The following is a 17447-nucleotide window of genomic DNA, read 5'->3' on the forward strand; positions in this document are numbered from 1 at the left end:
ACACCCTCAGACATAAGCAGGAGATGCAGGCCCTCACTCTGTCTCCCACTCTTCAGTTTCACAGATCACAAACACAAAAATATGGCCATACACACCAGGGGCACAAACAAAAATGTATATGTATTAAAGAATGCATGAGCACCTCTGTGTCTCAGGGTCTGGCACTGAGCACTCTCACAGCACAACCTGTAAGCCTAAACATCTACTCTGTGACTCAAACAAATTAAGCTCCAAGGAAATGTTTTTCTTAATCTACTGCTCTATGTTCCTAGGACAGAAAGCATCTATCTACAAATGTCATGATTATATGGGTTGGTAGAGAGTGGCTCTGAATGCAAAAAGACTGCAAGTGGCAAAACCAGTTAAGAAAGAGAAGAGTTTCCCCCAGGGATAGGACCTAGATGTGCAGCAAAGTCAGGTTCTCCAGCACCGTAGCGGTAGTTGCTGGCCCAAGTTAGAGGCCCACTGAGAAGTCTTCATGCCTCAGATTCGTTGACCTATGGAATGCTTTGGTATCCATATTTTTGTAGAATGTATAAAGAATGTCTTTCATGTTGGTTGGAATCTGGCATACCTAGGTTAGGTGTCTAGACAAAAAAGAATATATACTACAGCAGAAAAATGTAAAGAATATGAAGCCTAGAAGCAAAAAGATCAAACTCAAGCCCAGGAGTTACACAGATCTCAAGATAGAGATTTTGAAACTATGGCTAAACTACATATTCCAGTAATGGTGGATGAAGTTGTTCATTGGTCGTCACCACAAAAAAGACAGATTTTTCTAGATATGACATTTGGTTAGGGAGGGCGCGCAAAAGCCATTCTACAGAAGGAGTCAGATATTGTTCTGTGGGCCTTGGACAGAGACCCGACAGCTTATGCATTCACTGAACATCTTTCAGAGTTGTATCGTAAACAAATCTGAGCTATGCTGGGCCAGTTCAGCCAGGCAGAAGCCTTGTTAATGAAAGCTGGAGTGCAGCCAGGGACTTTCGATGGAGTTCGTATGGATCTTGGGTGTTCTTACGTGTAACTCAATACTCCTGAAAGAGATTTTTCCCTTCGGAAAGGTGGCCCCTTGGACATGAGGATGGATGGTAGCAGGTACCCTGACACTCCCACTGCTGCTGATGTTTTCAATGCTTTAGATCAACAGGCGCTTGCATGTATCCTGAGAACATACGAGGAGGAAAAGCATGCCAAGAAAATTGCTTCACCAATTGTTCAGGCACGCAGCATCTGCCTCAGCAGCTTGCCAGCATCGTCGCAGGTGCATTTCCTCTCTCTGCTATTTATGCACGAAAAGACTTGCTACAGCGATCTACCCATATTGCCACCAAGACTTTCCAGGCTCTTCACATATTTGTGAACAATGAGCTCAATGAACTCTACACAGGACTGAAGACAGCTCAGAAGTTTCTGAGACCTGGTGGTCACCTTGTTACCGTCTCCTTCCATTCACTGCAGGATCGCATCATCAAAAGAACTTGCTTGGAATAGCATGACAGAAAGGTTTAACCTAAATGTTAGACAGCAAGTGATGAAAACATTGCAATTGGTTCAGATCATGAAAACACGGAAGAAGACTCTATGAGAAGAGCTCCTTTAATGTGGGAATTGATATACAAGAAGATACTTAGTCCATAAGATCAGAATGTACAACATAACCCCAGAGGGCGCTCAGCCAAGCTTAGAGCCACTATCAAATTATAAGTTACCATCATCTTATTCTTTAAATTTTTCCCACAATTTCTCTAATCTTTACTCATAGTATGTTCCTGAACGTCTTGATATAGGTTTAAGTGTAAGACAGTCTAAAAATTGATAACATTTAGCATTTTTTCCCTCAAAAAGAAACTGTAGAAAATATTATCATGACAGAGAAAGTTCTACTCAAGGAGCAGCAGCATCTCAAGACCAGAAAAATGTGTTAATCTTTGCATCATATTGGACTCTTGAAATGCAATCCTTCCTCTGGCCAGGAAATTTTTTAAATAATACTATGTTGTGTTTATCTAACTATGTAAACTCAAGCTGTCAAAGAGAAAGATATTATAATCATATCTGCATTTCCTATATTTTGAATTTAGATGTTTTAATTTGCAACAGTCTTTCTCTGGCTCAAGTAATGATGATTATGGAATGGATTTCAGTGTCTCTACTTGTGAATAATTACTATAGTTTTCTCCAATGTAGGCTTTTTACAAATTTTATATTTTAAATTATTCATTTAAATATGTATTATGCTGATAAAATTTCATTTTTCAAATTATAGTTTATTATTTTAAGGGGTTTTTCAGTATGATATGGCCATTTTGTTCCTATATTGCAAAGTAAAAATGTAAAATCCTTACAGAGAATTGTTTCACAAAACTTATATTTCATGTCAATTGTATTTAATAATAGATCACAATGCCTTTAGTAAGCAGTAAAGTCTCTTATTAGAATCTTGTATTTTTAATTGAGTAATCAAAATAATCCAGCCAAATCTATTTGAAATAGAAAGCTATCTATTTAATATAGTAAAATCAATGCTCCCTTAATGTTGTTACAAAGATATGGTAACTGTAATAAGGGTAAAAGTTTATTCAGGAAAAGGGTACTTGGTAGAAGATTCTTTAACAAATTGATGAGATTAATTCATAATTCACATGTCAACTTTTTATATCTAATATGTACTTCTAATTTATTCGTTATTCAGCAAGCACTGAACTTGTCATTAGAAAAGCAAAGGTAAGTACAACATACATGGCCCACAATACATTTCCTATTGAGGTTAGTAGAGGAAAATTATGTTAGTTATAATCACAAAAATCCATACAAAATGGACACAGTGGTAAATACTACAAACAGGTCATACATGGTACTGTAAGAGCATCTAGTAAGGATTTTACCTGTTGTCAAAAACCGGGTGTGAGAACATCACGCTTGAATTGTGACCTGAATGATGAGTTGGAGATAATTAGTCAAATGGCACATGGGGTGTGGAAGGGGGCATGTTGATTAATGATACATGTAAATAAATATTCTCTTAAATAGTTATCCTTGAAATCATATCTATATACTATTAATGTGCTCAGTAAACTTTTTTCAATTACAGAAAAAAGATTCTCCATTATGGTTACAAATTTTAAGTTGGTGAATCCAAGTGAATGAAATATCAGCATAACTGTATGGACAAAATAGGTAAGAATTAAATACATGAATTTACCTCAGACTCATTTTATCTACCCTTTAACTTTAGTACCCAGGCTTGTTTACTACTTCTGTTTTACAAGCTTTATTTAAATCTGAACAATCCTACAGGGAAATGAGAATTAGAAAAGAAATCTGGAGAACAATATGCTTGAAATAGAAACGAGAGAATGAACCTAAGTTAATTCCCTGAATCCTACTTGAACAATGTATTAATTTCTCTGTGCATGTAAGTCATATTTGTGAATGAGACATATTCCCAAAAAATTCTTATCCCTGCATGTGATTGGAAAATAAAAGATCACATTTGTATATTCAACAATCATTCACCTGTATCACAAGTCATTTGTTCGTCTTTTATAGTATGGGAATTATTTTTTATGTTAAATAGAAACTGAATGTACTGGGTTGAACAGTGTCCCCCCAAAATGAATGTACTTCCTGAGCCTCAGAATGTGACTTTATTTGGAAATACTGTGATTGTGGTTATAAGTAAGCTAAGATGAGGTCATACTGGAGCAGAGCAGGCCCTTAATCCAACATGACTGGTGTTCTTTATAAGAGAAGACAGGCGGGGCATGGTGGCTCATGCCTGTAATCCCAACACTTGGGGAGGCCAAGCCGAGCGAATTGCTTGAGGCCCAGGCATTCAAGAACAGCCTGGCCAACATGGCGAAAATTCATCTCTACTAAAAATACAGAAATTAGCCAGGTGCGGTGGTGCATGCCTGTAATCTCAGCTACCCAGAAGACTAAGGCACAAGAATCACTCGAACCCGGGAGGTGGAGGTTGCAGTGAGCCAAGATAGCCCCACTGCACTCCAGTCTGAGCAACTTGAGTTTAACACAGAACGAGACTCTGTCAAAAAAAAAAAAAAGAGAGAGAGAGAGAGAGAGAGAGAAGATAGAGACACAGTGGAGAATGCCACATGGAGCTGGAGGCAGAGATTGGAGTGATACATCGTGGCAACCAACAGAAGACAGCAAAAAAAGCATGGAATAGATTCTCCCTCAGAGTTCCAGTAGTTGCCACCCTGCTAACATGATTTTGCACTTCTAGCCTCCAGAACAGTGAGAGAAAATATTTCTGAGGTTTTAAGGTACCCAGTTTGTGGTAATTTGTTACAGCAATCCTAGGAAATTAATACTCTGACAGAAAAAAATCTTGGATAATATGCATGAGAAAAGTCCTTCAATAAACACAAAATTGGTTTCAAAACGTTTTCATGTAAAAACAGATTAACTTTTCAGTAATTAGTCCTGTTTTACAGTCATTCTTGCCTGCTTCTTAGTCTTTGTTGCAGGATGCATAATAAAATACATGAACGAGTTTTAAATGGTTAACTTTGGAGAACGGTTTTGAAAAGTTTATACAGTATACAGAAATAAAAGCTGATGTTACAATGAACGTGCATCACATTTCCAATAAAATATTTTTGAATCTCAAAAAAAATAAACAGAAAACAAATGCATTTGTCAATTGTTTCCTCTCAAATAGATTGTTACATAATAAAATGTCGCTCCCCAGTAGTGCTGAGGCTCCATTTAGTTGCTATTTTTCACGTTTTTTTTTTTTTCTTTTTTTTTGAGATGGAGTTTCACTCTGTCACCCAGGCTGGGGTACAGTGCAGTGGTGCCATCTCCACTCACTGCAGCCTCTGCCTCCTGGATTCAAGCAATTCTCCTGCCTCGGCCTCCTGAGTAGCTGAGATTACAGGCGCCTGCCAGTCCGCCCAGCTAATTTTTGTATTTTTAGTAGAGACAGGGTTTTACCATGTTGGTCAGGCTGGTCTTTAACTCCTGACCTCCAGTGATCCACCTGCCTAGGCCTCCCAAAGTACTGGAATCACAGGCGTGAGCCACCGTGCCCAGCCTCTTCATGGTATTCTAATTTGCGGATTTGGTTTGTGATCCAAAATGTGTGTAAACTAGCATGGTATTCACACAGTTTTACCTGCCAGCTGGGGAGCATTTGCAATATTAAACTTCCAATATTACTCTTAAGCTTGTATATATATGTACATCTATCTATGTCTAAATCACATATGTATTAAGTGTAATACTCTTTATTTGGGCAACCAGGTAAACACTGACTACAAAAATTGGGAACAGTTTCATTTAAAAATATTTAATTAGTTAATTAATTTTTAAGTGTTAGCTTTATTTAAATAATTGAGATTTACAGTTTTCATTTTTACTAGTTATAAGTTGTAGTCTACATTTTAATTTTAACAGATGATATTGCATATTTTAGAAAAAACTTTATAAAATAATTTTAATATTTTACATTTTCCAGTTAGTTTATACTTCTGATGGTAATATATTCAAATTGCATATACACTGAAAGTAGTTACATTTTATTTAATTTATACTATGATGAAGGTATATTCAAATAGTGTATACTTTAAAATTAATTACAGTAGAACGTAAAGCAGAAAAAAGTCTTGAGTATAGTTATACAATTAGTGGTTGTGACTAAATGAAGACAAAGTAAAGTTGATGAAATTAATATCTAATGATACATTGTGTATATTTTTGTTTTACTACCCCAAATTTTGCCAACTCATCAGTGGAACATTCATATCTGCACAATAATAATTAAATTCATTTCCCTGATATTTTGCTTATTTTCAATCACTAAAACCATTAGTGAAAATATTTTAAAGTTATTATTACAAAACTATTGCAACACAAAAGGATAAAACACGTGTATAATAATTTGTTAGCTTGATTTATAATGGTTAAATACTTAAATTACTAAGAAGCACTACTTCATTAAGGAACAATCTATCTTATGCAAAATGGAAGAATAACTTGATACATTTTAATTAGTATTTTATTTATCTTAAGTGGCCTCCATTTATTCTCATTTCCCGGGCCATGCAAACATTAGCAGTAGGCAGGGCCTGAACCTGCTCTCAGAAGATAGGGGGCAAGTGATTGGTGGTACATAGACAGCTACTTTTCAGGTGTCGCTATTAAGTTTACTAGGGCTGCCGTAACAAAGGAGCACAGACTGGTGACTTCCACTACAGAAACTTACCATCTCACAATTCTGGAGGCTGGAAGTCTGAGATCAAAATGTCAGTGGACTGGTTCCCTCCAAGGGCTATGAGGGAAGGATCTGTTCCAGGCTCTCTTCTGGGCTTGTAGACGGCCGTCTATTCTCTGACTTCGTATGTCGTTCCCTTAGCACGTGTCTGTGTCTAAATTTCCTCTTCTTACTGGATTAAGGTCAATCATATCATTTAGGGCTCACTCTAATTACTTAACTTTAACTTAATTATCTTTTAAAGACCCTGTGTCTAAATACATGCTGATGACATGGGAATTTTAAAAAATCATATGCATTTAAAAAATTCAGCCCATAGGCCGGGAGCGGTGGCTCAAGCCTGTAATCCCAGCAGTTTGGGAGGCCGAGGCGGGCGGATCACAAGGTCAGGAGATCGAGACCACAGTGAAACCCCGTCTCTACTAAAAATACAAAAAATTAGCCGGGCGCGGTGGCGGGCGCCTGTAGTCCCAGCTACTCAGGAGGCTGAGGCAGGAGAATGGCGGGAACCCGGGAGGCGGAGCTTGCAGTGAGCCGAGATCGCGCCACTGCACTCCAGCCTGGGCAACAGCGTGAGACTCCGTCTCAAAAAAAAAAAAAAAAAAAAAAAATTCAGCCCATAATATCCATACACAGACATGAACATGTTCACACTTTGGTTTCTTCCTATAGGATTGAACTTTGTTGTCCATAAATGCTTGGATATTTTTTGCAAGACAATTAACATATGTCACCCGGATTTTAGCCACAAAGGACAAAGGCTTTGTAAGTATGATCATTTTTCTGGATTTAATTTTGACTCATTACCTTGAAATCATTAACAAAATTGTATATGATAATAGCTCAGCTAATAGATATAACATGGCATTCTCCCAAAAATCTAGTTTTGCTGTGTTTGACAGAGGAAGTAGTCTTCTTCAACTTTATTAAGGTTTAGCAATGCTTCCTTTTTTTTGTCTTATGTAATTATTCTTCAAGGTAATAAACATGAGTCATTCTTTTATGATTGTTAATCTATTTTTATGTATCTGCATAATATGTACTTGATGGACTTTAATAAAAGCTGAAGCGAGGTCCCCTTGAGGCCATTTCCAGGCTGGTTTTGCTGCAAACTGCAGTGAGTGGAAATTCAGTTAGTTCAGCATACAGTGTGTTTCCCTTTAAAATAGATGTGCTAATGGGAAGCATGTCTGTGCCGGCCTGGTATTATGGTTTGGCCTCAAATACTGGTTGTTAAAACAAACTACACACCATCCAAGACCTAACTGCCAATAATTCCATGGTGTAATGTAACTTAGCTGAATATGCTTTTAGTTTGGAAAAGGTAAATAGGAAACAAGATAGCAAGAATAAGCATGTCTGCAAGTATGCCATCTAACTCTACTTCTGGAAAGAATCCAGGAGATTACAGAAGGACTAAACTAATCAGATAATTCTGTCAGTTTTCTGTTATGAAGAAACGTTCTATCTGAAATAATCAGTAAATACTTGAACTATTTATGGGTTCTAGCTAGGATGTAAATATGAGACATCAAACTGACTGTCTGGTAGCATGGAAATTTTGTCTACACACAATGGAATTCCAAATATTTCTTTTTTCCGTAAGGGCATTTCTTAGGGTCTTTCTCTTCCATACCTCTGCCAAATGTACAATTGCTCTTAAAATCATTGTTTCTTCCACATCACCACATTTTATTGTTGCATATGTCTATCCTTCCTATTTATTGCAAATCTCTATAGACCAGAAAGGCTTTTTCTTTTAATTCACAATCATATTGTGTTACACAGTTTAAAAATAGAATAAGAATAGAATAAAATGAATTTTAAATTTTACAGTCAGAGAATGAAAAGGGTCTTCAAAAGTCACTGCCGAATTTCACATTTTCAGGGAACTAGATGTCTACATTAGTGACGAACCCCACACAAACCCACAAACGTATCAGAGAAGAGCTATGAACCTTAACATAATTTTTTAATGCATAAGCGAGTTCCTAGTGCCATGCTTTGTATCAATGATGACATTCACTGCCAGCCACACGGTGACAATATGTATTTCTCTTACAGCTAGAAAGTGGAGAGCTGGTTGCTGGATGTCAGTTCTCTGTCATTTGGTGCCCACATCACACAGAAACTCCAGTGGTGACATAGTCCTTTGCATCAGTGACAGATATCAGGAATATAATATTGATAAGCATTTGTGTCTGGAAATTAATATATTTAAGTGTTCTTCTCCTGTGACTTACCGTCTTCACAATTACGAATATTACTACAGGCTCATGCTGATTGAGACATATATTCAGATTCAGGTTAAAATTGTGTTTGTGTGTGTCAATTTTCTGTTGACACTTGGAATTTCAGGAAATACTTTCATGCCTCCTTAACGCAAACACTACTCTTCATCTTATCTCCAAAGTCCCAGAAATGGTCTGGCACATAATAGGTGGTCTTATTTATTTACTTAGTTAATTATTTAAATTTGGCCATTCTTTGAAAAGCAATGATATTCTTGATGACACCTCATCACGGCTAGTTTATTTTCTTACTGTGAGGGCTTTATATTCCAATTTCCCAGTTTTATAAGTGATTCTTCTTTATTTATTCACATCCAACTGAAATCCCTCTTGCTTTAATATAAGCCATGTTTTTCTCATATTCCTGAACAAAGAAAATATTAATTAAACACCTTTATTTATGCATAATACTTTTTGCCCATCAATTCTTACTTCTAGAGTTCGACCTTCCCTGTATAACTCTGCTATCTGCTTTTGCCAAAATAGAGCTTCATTTGCAATTGTGTGTGCAAGCCTGTGTTTGTGTGTATGTATGTGTATACTGTGTGTGGTAAGGGTGGCTGTGTTAAATGGAGATGGCAAATTGATTATTATCTTAACTCTTCTCAAGAAACTCGTGAGTTATGCATGACCATTCTATGGCTAATGCGGGCACAGGATATTCTTAGGAACAGAGAAGCAGATGCTGGCAAATTGCAATGCCCTGTAGCAAACTACATATGAAAAGCAGTAGCTAAAATATATATTTTTAAATACAGGTATAAAGCAAAAATAGGGGCATAAGACAAAAATGAACTTAACACAACTGTAAACCAAATAGATATGTGTAACCTATTTTTTGTGGTTAATATAACTGGATGCTGGAAAAGTATACCAGGAATCATGGCAGGGATGGGGGAACTTGGAAATTTCTAACAACTGAGAGGACCTAGGTTTGTTTGATGCCAAGATATGCTTTCCCACTATACTTCCTTTTAATTATCATATTCTTAAATCTTTTAAAATATATCACCTTCCATTAGAAATGTTGTTTGTTATCTACAAAGGACAAAATACCTTTAAAATTCTCTGCTACTTACTAATTTTGGGAGCCCGGTTAGAATCTCCAAACCTCAGTTATCTCATGTCTTAAAGGAATGTATCATACCTCCTAGGACTGCTTTAAAGATTAATTGAGATAATGTCTATAAACACCTGGCGGTGAAAAATACAAGTTCAGTAAATACAGGTTGATATTTTCTTGACACAGTACGTTTGGCATTGAAACCCTGCCCCTCCCCCAAATATTGGTGGAGTATATGCTTGCATAACAATAAACTGGAGTAGACTTTTTAAAAGAAAAAATACTTCAAAAACAAGCTTTTACATAGAAGCCATTTTGAAAGAGCTCCCAATAGTCAAATATACAACAATTTGAGCAATAAAATAAAAATGTGGTATTAGATTATAACCCAAAATATAAAATGAATATGAATGGGTCTATCCTGATATAAATTAGTAAAATAAATAAAAAAGGAAGACACAAATGTCTCTTATGAAAGGATTCTGATTAATATATGTAGATACTCTCTATTTCGGTTTAATCGTCTCTCCTATCTTGAGTCTGGGCTGCATTTAGGACTTAGTGACCCTCTTACAAAGCATACAGTGGGGAAAGGAGAAAAACTTTACAGTGAAAAGACCTGAAAAACACTGCATGAAACAAGCAATCAAGGTTAACGTCACCAGTGGGGTAGGTCACGGTACTTCATAAAACTACATAACCCCAATCTGACCATGAGAAAAACATGAGACAAACCCAAATTGGGGGGCATTCTTCTAAATATCTGACCAGTACTCTTCAAAACTACCAAGATCATGAAAGCAAAGAAAGTCTCAGACACTGTCACAGACCCAAGGTGACTGAGAAGATGTGAGGATTAAATGCAATGTGAAATCCTGGGTTGGATCCCAGAACACAAAAAAAACATTAATGGAAAAACTGGTGAAATCCAAATAAAGTCAGTAGCATATTTAGTAGTAATGTACCCATTTAGTAGTAATGTACCCAAAACCTTAAATAAATGAGAGATTATGAACAATTCTATAAAATGTTAACATTAGGAGAAACTGGGTAAAATGTATTAAAACTATGTACGATTTTTGCAACATTTTCTAAATCTAAAATTATCCCAAAGCAAAAACTGTATCTTTAAAAAAAAAATCTTTATATATAGCATCATGCTTTCTTTATTAGCTAATTTCAAACACAAAGAAAATCCACCCAAGAAACTGAAATTCTGCCTCTTCTGTTGATCTGTAATATTATAATACAGTGTTTAGTGAAGCTGTGAGGCTTAATCAACTCAAAATGCAACATCATAAAGCTCTTTGAAATCCCAAGATGAAAGAAAATTATATAACTATGTAAATAAAGTCTTAGTTTGACCATTCAAAATGTTTCTCGGTACATACCTAAATAAAGAAATGAATCTGTGAGCTGTTTTCTCTAAACAAATATATTCTGTCTATAATGATGAGTGCACAGTGCCAAAATCACTTATGGGAAGTTGCAAAATCCAATCAACTTAATTATTAAACATCATGTGTCATGCAGTCCCACCCCCCAAAAAAGTATTCTTGCTTACCACACCTGTGTTTTTGCTTTTTGCTTTTTAAGGTATTAAAACTTAGACTGCATTCAGAAGCAGAATGGTACTTAACTTTCTATTTGAAAACTGTCAGGCAGCACTTTTAACGTATTGTGGGATGAGAGCCATTGTATGGTTGCTATTCCATCAAAAATACCACTCTGCAGAAATGATGCAATTTAGTTAGAGTAGCTGAATTGCCTTCATGTGAGTTCCATATTTTTCGACACATTTCCCATGGTCTAATACTCAGGGTCATAACTGGATAATATTAATATTAAACAGGGACTCTGCTCTATTCTCTGTGGATCTAGAGACTCTCTCAGATATCTAACCCCCTTGGCCCCAGCCTTTGACCTTCCACATCATAAAGTTTAAAATTTTTGGTTTCAATTGACAAACTTATAACAGACTGTCATATTTTTGGTTAAACATGGCTGTAGCTATTAATACATCCACACTACATTATATTTAATTTGGTCAGTGCAAACTAATAGTCAATCTGGTGAACAAAAGTTTTAGTTCAACTGTTGACCGAGCTGTGAAGCTTTTGTTGTTTGCTTCATTAGAAGGTGGATCCCACTAATCCAAAATGAACTTAATTAGAATGTCTCTTTTGCTTGTTCTTAAAACATGTATTTAAAATTCAGGTCATATAACACGGAAAGCATGGGCTTTAAAGTTATGCAGATCTTCCTGACAACTTTATTAAGTGGCTGTGTGACCTTGGCAAGCCACTTGACCGCTCCAATCCTCAATTTCTTTTTCTGTAAAATGATTATAAAAAATATTAACCTTACATAGCTATTGTGAGGAGGAAATAGATTAAAATGTTCAAAAGTACTTAGCATGATGCCTGACTCAATAAGTCTCCTTTCAACACCAAAATGATGTTAGAGACTGTAGTTACATTCCAAGTAGGTCACAAAAACCAAGACAGCCACACTATGTAATTGAAATATGGCTATCTCAATGAAAAAAATAAAAGAAATCATATTTTTGCCACATGTCTAATTAATGCAACATAGGAAATAAAAAATTAAATAAATGAGGAATTAAAGTTGTGTTCCTACATGCAACTTAAATATCTTGATTATTGGGGCTTGAAAGAAGGGTATATTTCATAATGAAAGTTAAAAGTACCTGAAGGTTTTCTAGTGGTTTGTTTGTTTATCTAATAAATATTATCATTTTCCAGGCACTATACTGAACACTGGAAAAAGGAAAAAAAAAATATGCAGTGAGCAAATGAAGATGGGAACACTTAACTCTTGTTGCTTACAGTCTAGTGAGGGAGATATTTAAGAACAGATTTATACTTTCAGGCTGAGACAAGGCCCCTGATGATGCAATGAGCAGAATGATGGAGATAATGATTTCCTTGGATGATGGAAAAGGAGGAAGGGCATGGTAAGGAATCCAGAACCAACTGACAAAGGCAGGGTGTTTATATGTGAGAGTGACCTATGGGATAAAAGGTTAACTGACTTGTAATTGGTGAAAACAAGAGTGAGGATTTGATGGTGCTTCCCCAGGGGAAATGACTCAGGAAGGGAAAGAATGAAATGGTGAGGAGATAGTGTTTCTCCGATATTGTGGCTAAGCCTGGGAGGGAGCTAAGTGCAACCAGTTGTTAAAATGTAGAGCTGTATGTTTGCGAGGCTGACATTGACCACTAAGAAATGAATACTAAGGTAGTTGATCCCAGAACAGGAGAGATGACCTGTTTTGGAAGAATACAAATATACAGAAAGCATGCCTGGACAACAAAAGTATTAGCAACAGGGCTGTACCAGAACCACGAGCTTTAGAAAGAATAGTTAAAGTCAACAACCAAAAAAAAAAGGATGTTTTCTTTACATGAAAAATGCTTCAAACCTGTGTGAGTAATTCTGGAATTTTCAATGAGCCCAGTTGTTATAAGGAATGACTCACTCTTGCCTAATAAGTGAAAGAATGAAGGTTTAGAAACAAAATCAACTGTTCCCCAGCCGGAATGGTTTATTTCACAACTGAAAGTTTAACATTAAACAAATATAACTTAAGTCACAATGCAACGATGATTGATGTTTTTCATCAACATCCAATTATCATTCCATCAAACACTGTTGTCTGGGCCAAGTAAAACATAGAGTATGCATCTAGAAAGGGTTATTCTCTACACCTTTTCAAAATCACTTGCAGGATATAACTACACTTACTGAATTTCTGACTTGTTAGAGCATGTCACAGGGAACTTCTCCAAGTGAATTTGGATGTCGTGTTATCACGTGTGCTTTCTAAAGAACATTAGTTGCTTTTGCTATTTGAATTTAAAAAGAAAGCCCCTTTCATTTCTTTAACTTACTCCTTTAGAATAATCTGCATCTGTATGTTCTTTGTCTTTTGTTAGCTGTGAAGGCAGCCACTTAGGTACCAGGCATGATGGCAGGCTGTGGTGTGAGGTCTTGTAAGAGGTGAGGGAAACTGATGGGATTTCAGAAAGACAAAAACAAAATAAAAACATCCCTTTGACTGGGCTTCAAAGGAAGCCATCACATTCAGAAACAGCTCTTCAAGACAACACAATCACTTCCCATTTTGTTCTGTGCTAAGCCAGCAGTTCAAAAGAGGAGTGATGGATGGCTTGGAGACTGTTGTCGTTTAAAAAAAAAAAAAAAAAATGCCTCACATTCCCAAGGATGCCTTTTGTCCCAGATCACTCTGCAAGCAGCTCCCTCAAAGAGGCAGGAAGCTTTCTCACCAATTCTCAACCTTCTGTCCTCTGGGGAGGCAGCAACAGCTGCTTCACCATCAGGAGTCACTTGCTGAGGAAGACAAAGAACGTACCTTTCCTGTCTGAAACTTCAGGGAGGGCTGAGCACTGAAATGTAATTAATTGCTCAAATTGGAACTTGGCCAGAACCCCAAGGCTAACAACGTACACTTACAGGAGGGGAAAAAAAAAAAAAAGCTTTAATGAACTTAGGAGAAGAGAGCTAAAATTATATCAAAAGAGACAACACAACTTTTCCCACCATGGCTTATTTCAGCAGGGAGTGACTTGGAAGGGAGGTGGGAAGGAAGAGTCTGGGTCTCCTGGAATTCTGGCTATCCACAATCTGAATGAAATCATTGACCTTGCCTCACTTCTAAAAACTTGCTTCAACCTAGAGTGATAATTAGGAAGCAGGTCTGTTTTAATGTATTATTAATTTAATCTTAACCTCAGTTAAAATTTATAACTTCCTTTTAAGGACATGGCTTCCTTTGAACTGGCCTATTCCAAAGCTTATGAAGAATCTGTAAGATTGCACAAGCAGCATGCAGAGGCCTGAGCCTAGCCCATGACAGGTTCTTCTCCATCTCATCAGATGCCCTCTGAGCACTGTCCCTGAGAACACAGGGAAGGGAGCATTCAGCCATGCAAATTTAAATGCAATTCCATTCAGCCAGCGCTGGTGGGCCAGTTGGGTGCTAAGAGATGTTCAGTATCAAAAAGAGTATCATAGACAAGAGAGGTTAATGAACCACTTTGGGCTTGGGGAACAAAGAGATAGGTAGCCTGTGATTTGAACCCAGAACATTAGAGGGGACCAGTACTGAGAGCACTGACTGTAGAAATCAGCTCAGAAAGCACAGCCAGATGCACCAGATGCAGCCCACAAAGTTCAGAGATGGTCTGTGTGCATGTACAGGATGCAATATTTGCCAAGTGGGATAGTGGTTTCCCAGTGACTGGATATGGCTGATGACAGAGGACCCAGAGCAGGAGATGTTTGGCAAACGAGAGCCCTGGAGGTTATCATTCACTCTTTCAACAAATACATATGTTGAGCATCTACTCTGTTATAGACATTGTGCTTAATGCTGGGGATATAAATGATCAGCATGGTGGACACTGCTATCTAGTTCACAGCGAATAGTAAGCCAGCAAAGGATTTGACTTTGTGGGACAGATTCTAGTCTCCTCAGCAAGTAAACCAGAGGCCAGCCTTCAGATTGGAGTTCCCCATTCCAGATGGTGACAGGTTACAAACAAGGAACTAGAAAACAGGAAAATCAATCTGCTAGAGAACTAGTACACTTTCAAAGTAGGTTTCTCAGAGCTATCAAATGCCCCTGCATTGGCAAAGAACAGAGAGAAGAAAGAGGAAGTCTTCATTTGGACCAATATATCTATACACTTTCATCTGGCTTCCTTGTAAATAAACGTACTTTGTCCTGGTTGAAGAATAAATTCCCTAATGGAGTGATTAAAATATCAAAGTAATACCATTCTCCAAGTCTGTCATTTAATAAATGGCAAATAAATAAAGCTTATTTATTTATTTAACAAAATAAATAAAGCTTATTTATTCCACAAAATAAATAATATTTATATATTTATTTTTAAATTAATAAGTGGTAAATAAATAAATTTATTTTAAAATTAGTAAGTGGCAAATAAATTTATTTTATTTTAAATATACATAATTTTAAATTTTTTATTTAAAATTTAAAATATACATAAAGTAATTTTAAAAATACATAAATTTTATTTATTCTATAAACATTTATCAAGCATTTACGATGTACTAGGAACTGTGCCAGGTCCTCTAGATGCCAAGGTTAAAATAAGAAAAGTCCTGCCTTCAAAGAACTTGTAGTCAATTGGAGAAGACAGACACGTAACTAACTATTATAGCTATGCCTTAGTTGCCTTTTCTACCTCCATCCCTATCCTACTGGGATTCGAGAAGATCCAAGGTAGATTTAGGTGCTAGAGGTCAGAGTTCAGGCTAGACTAGGAAATCACAATGAAGGTGGATTGAAGCAGAAAGATCCCCTTCAGAGTGAAATTGAATTAAATGCATCAAGTGATTCAAAGGCTAAATTGAACATTAAGATGAAGCAACAAGCCCAAAGTCTGCAATACTGGTTAGATCTAGAAGAAAGTGAGATGAAAACTGCAGAAGGAAATTGTGTGTGATAGTGACAAAGAAAAGAAAGGTGATCAAAAACTGAAAATACAGTTTATGGCTTTATAGGGGTGGGAGGCCAGGCAAGTTTAGAAAAGTCAATACAGGGAAAAATAAAGACAAATGTATAAAGCTCTGGGAACATAAACGAAGAGGACAGACTTCATTTGTGATGCAGCAGAGATGGGGAGGGTGGGCTTGTGGAGGTCTTTACAGAGGAAGCAATGATGATTTGATTCTCTAAGCCTGAGCAGGAGTTAGCCAGACAGAGGAAGAGAAGGGCATTCCAGGCAGGGGCAACCTCCTACAAAATCACGGCAGCTTCGGAAACCTTGTCACAGTTGGCTTGATGGCTGGGCTTCTTAGGAACAGCTGGAGATGAAGCTAAACTGAAGGTAGGAGTCAGATTGTTAATTTCATTTTAACTCTTTAATGAACTAGTTTAGGGAGAAAATTTTCCTGTTTATATAATTTGGATAGTTAACTTCTAAATCACAAACTTTTAGATTCAATGATATTGTAGGAAGTACCCAATAAAAATGTTTTTATTCACTCCCTTAAAAATAAGTTTCTATGTAGTCCACCATAAGCCAACTAGAATCGTTTGTGACTTGCTAACAGTTGAACTTTGCTTCCTTTCTTAGGAAAACATTAAATCTGCTTAGTTTAGTTTTTTTTAAAAAAAGAACATAGCCATTTTCATGCCTCCTGATGAAATTACAGCCCTTTATATGATCCCAGTACTTAATCACTGTTAAATATAAATTTAACTGTTGAGTGTTTAAGTTGCATGGCTTTTATTTTTGGGTCTTCAATCTCTCGTATATTTATTTCCTCAGATTTCCTGACTTTGAAATTACGTGAGATGGATTAAGTCATTAGCCACAAATTAAAGTTTTGCCGCAAGATTCTTCAGTCCTTTGTAGGCTAACATGTTGCTGCTGGCTGTTTATGGTGCTAATCTTTAAGCGCAACAATCCAACATCAGGTTGCACTTGGTTACTGTTCCATTGTTTAATCAGTTGTTTGGGTGCTTGTGGTGGTGGTGGTGTGTAAAATACTGTTCTTAATTATAAAACTCCTATCCTTGGATCAACTTGTCCCAGATAACATTTGTTTCATCTTTATGCACGTTCTTTTAAACATTACCAAATGTGCCATCACATAAAATCACTGATTAAACTTTTGGAACAAGTAGCTGGAATCATTTGGTGCTAACAGCAGCCAAGGCAGAGATTTGTGTTATGCAAAGCAGGAGACTGTGAGCACTTTCATCAGGTCCATTTATTGTTCAGCTTAGTTTATACTCTTTATTCTGGATGAATTAATAATAATCCTT

At 36.6% G+C, this 17447-nt stretch overlaps 1 pseudogene; it reads left to right on the forward strand.

Moving 5' to 3' along the window:
• Positions 1-504: 504 nt before the first annotated feature.
• Positions 505-1713, forward strand: LOC105474055 (12S rRNA N(4)-cytidine methyltransferase METTL15-like; annotated as a pseudogene).
• Positions 1714-17447: the final 15734 nt, after the last annotated feature.

The sequence above is a fragment of the Macaca nemestrina genome, chromosome 10 (genome assembly GCF_043159975.1).
Source record: "Macaca nemestrina isolate mMacNem1 chromosome 10, mMacNem.hap1, whole genome shotgun sequence".
NCBI lineage: Eukaryota > Metazoa > Chordata > Mammalia > Primates > Cercopithecidae > Macaca > Macaca nemestrina.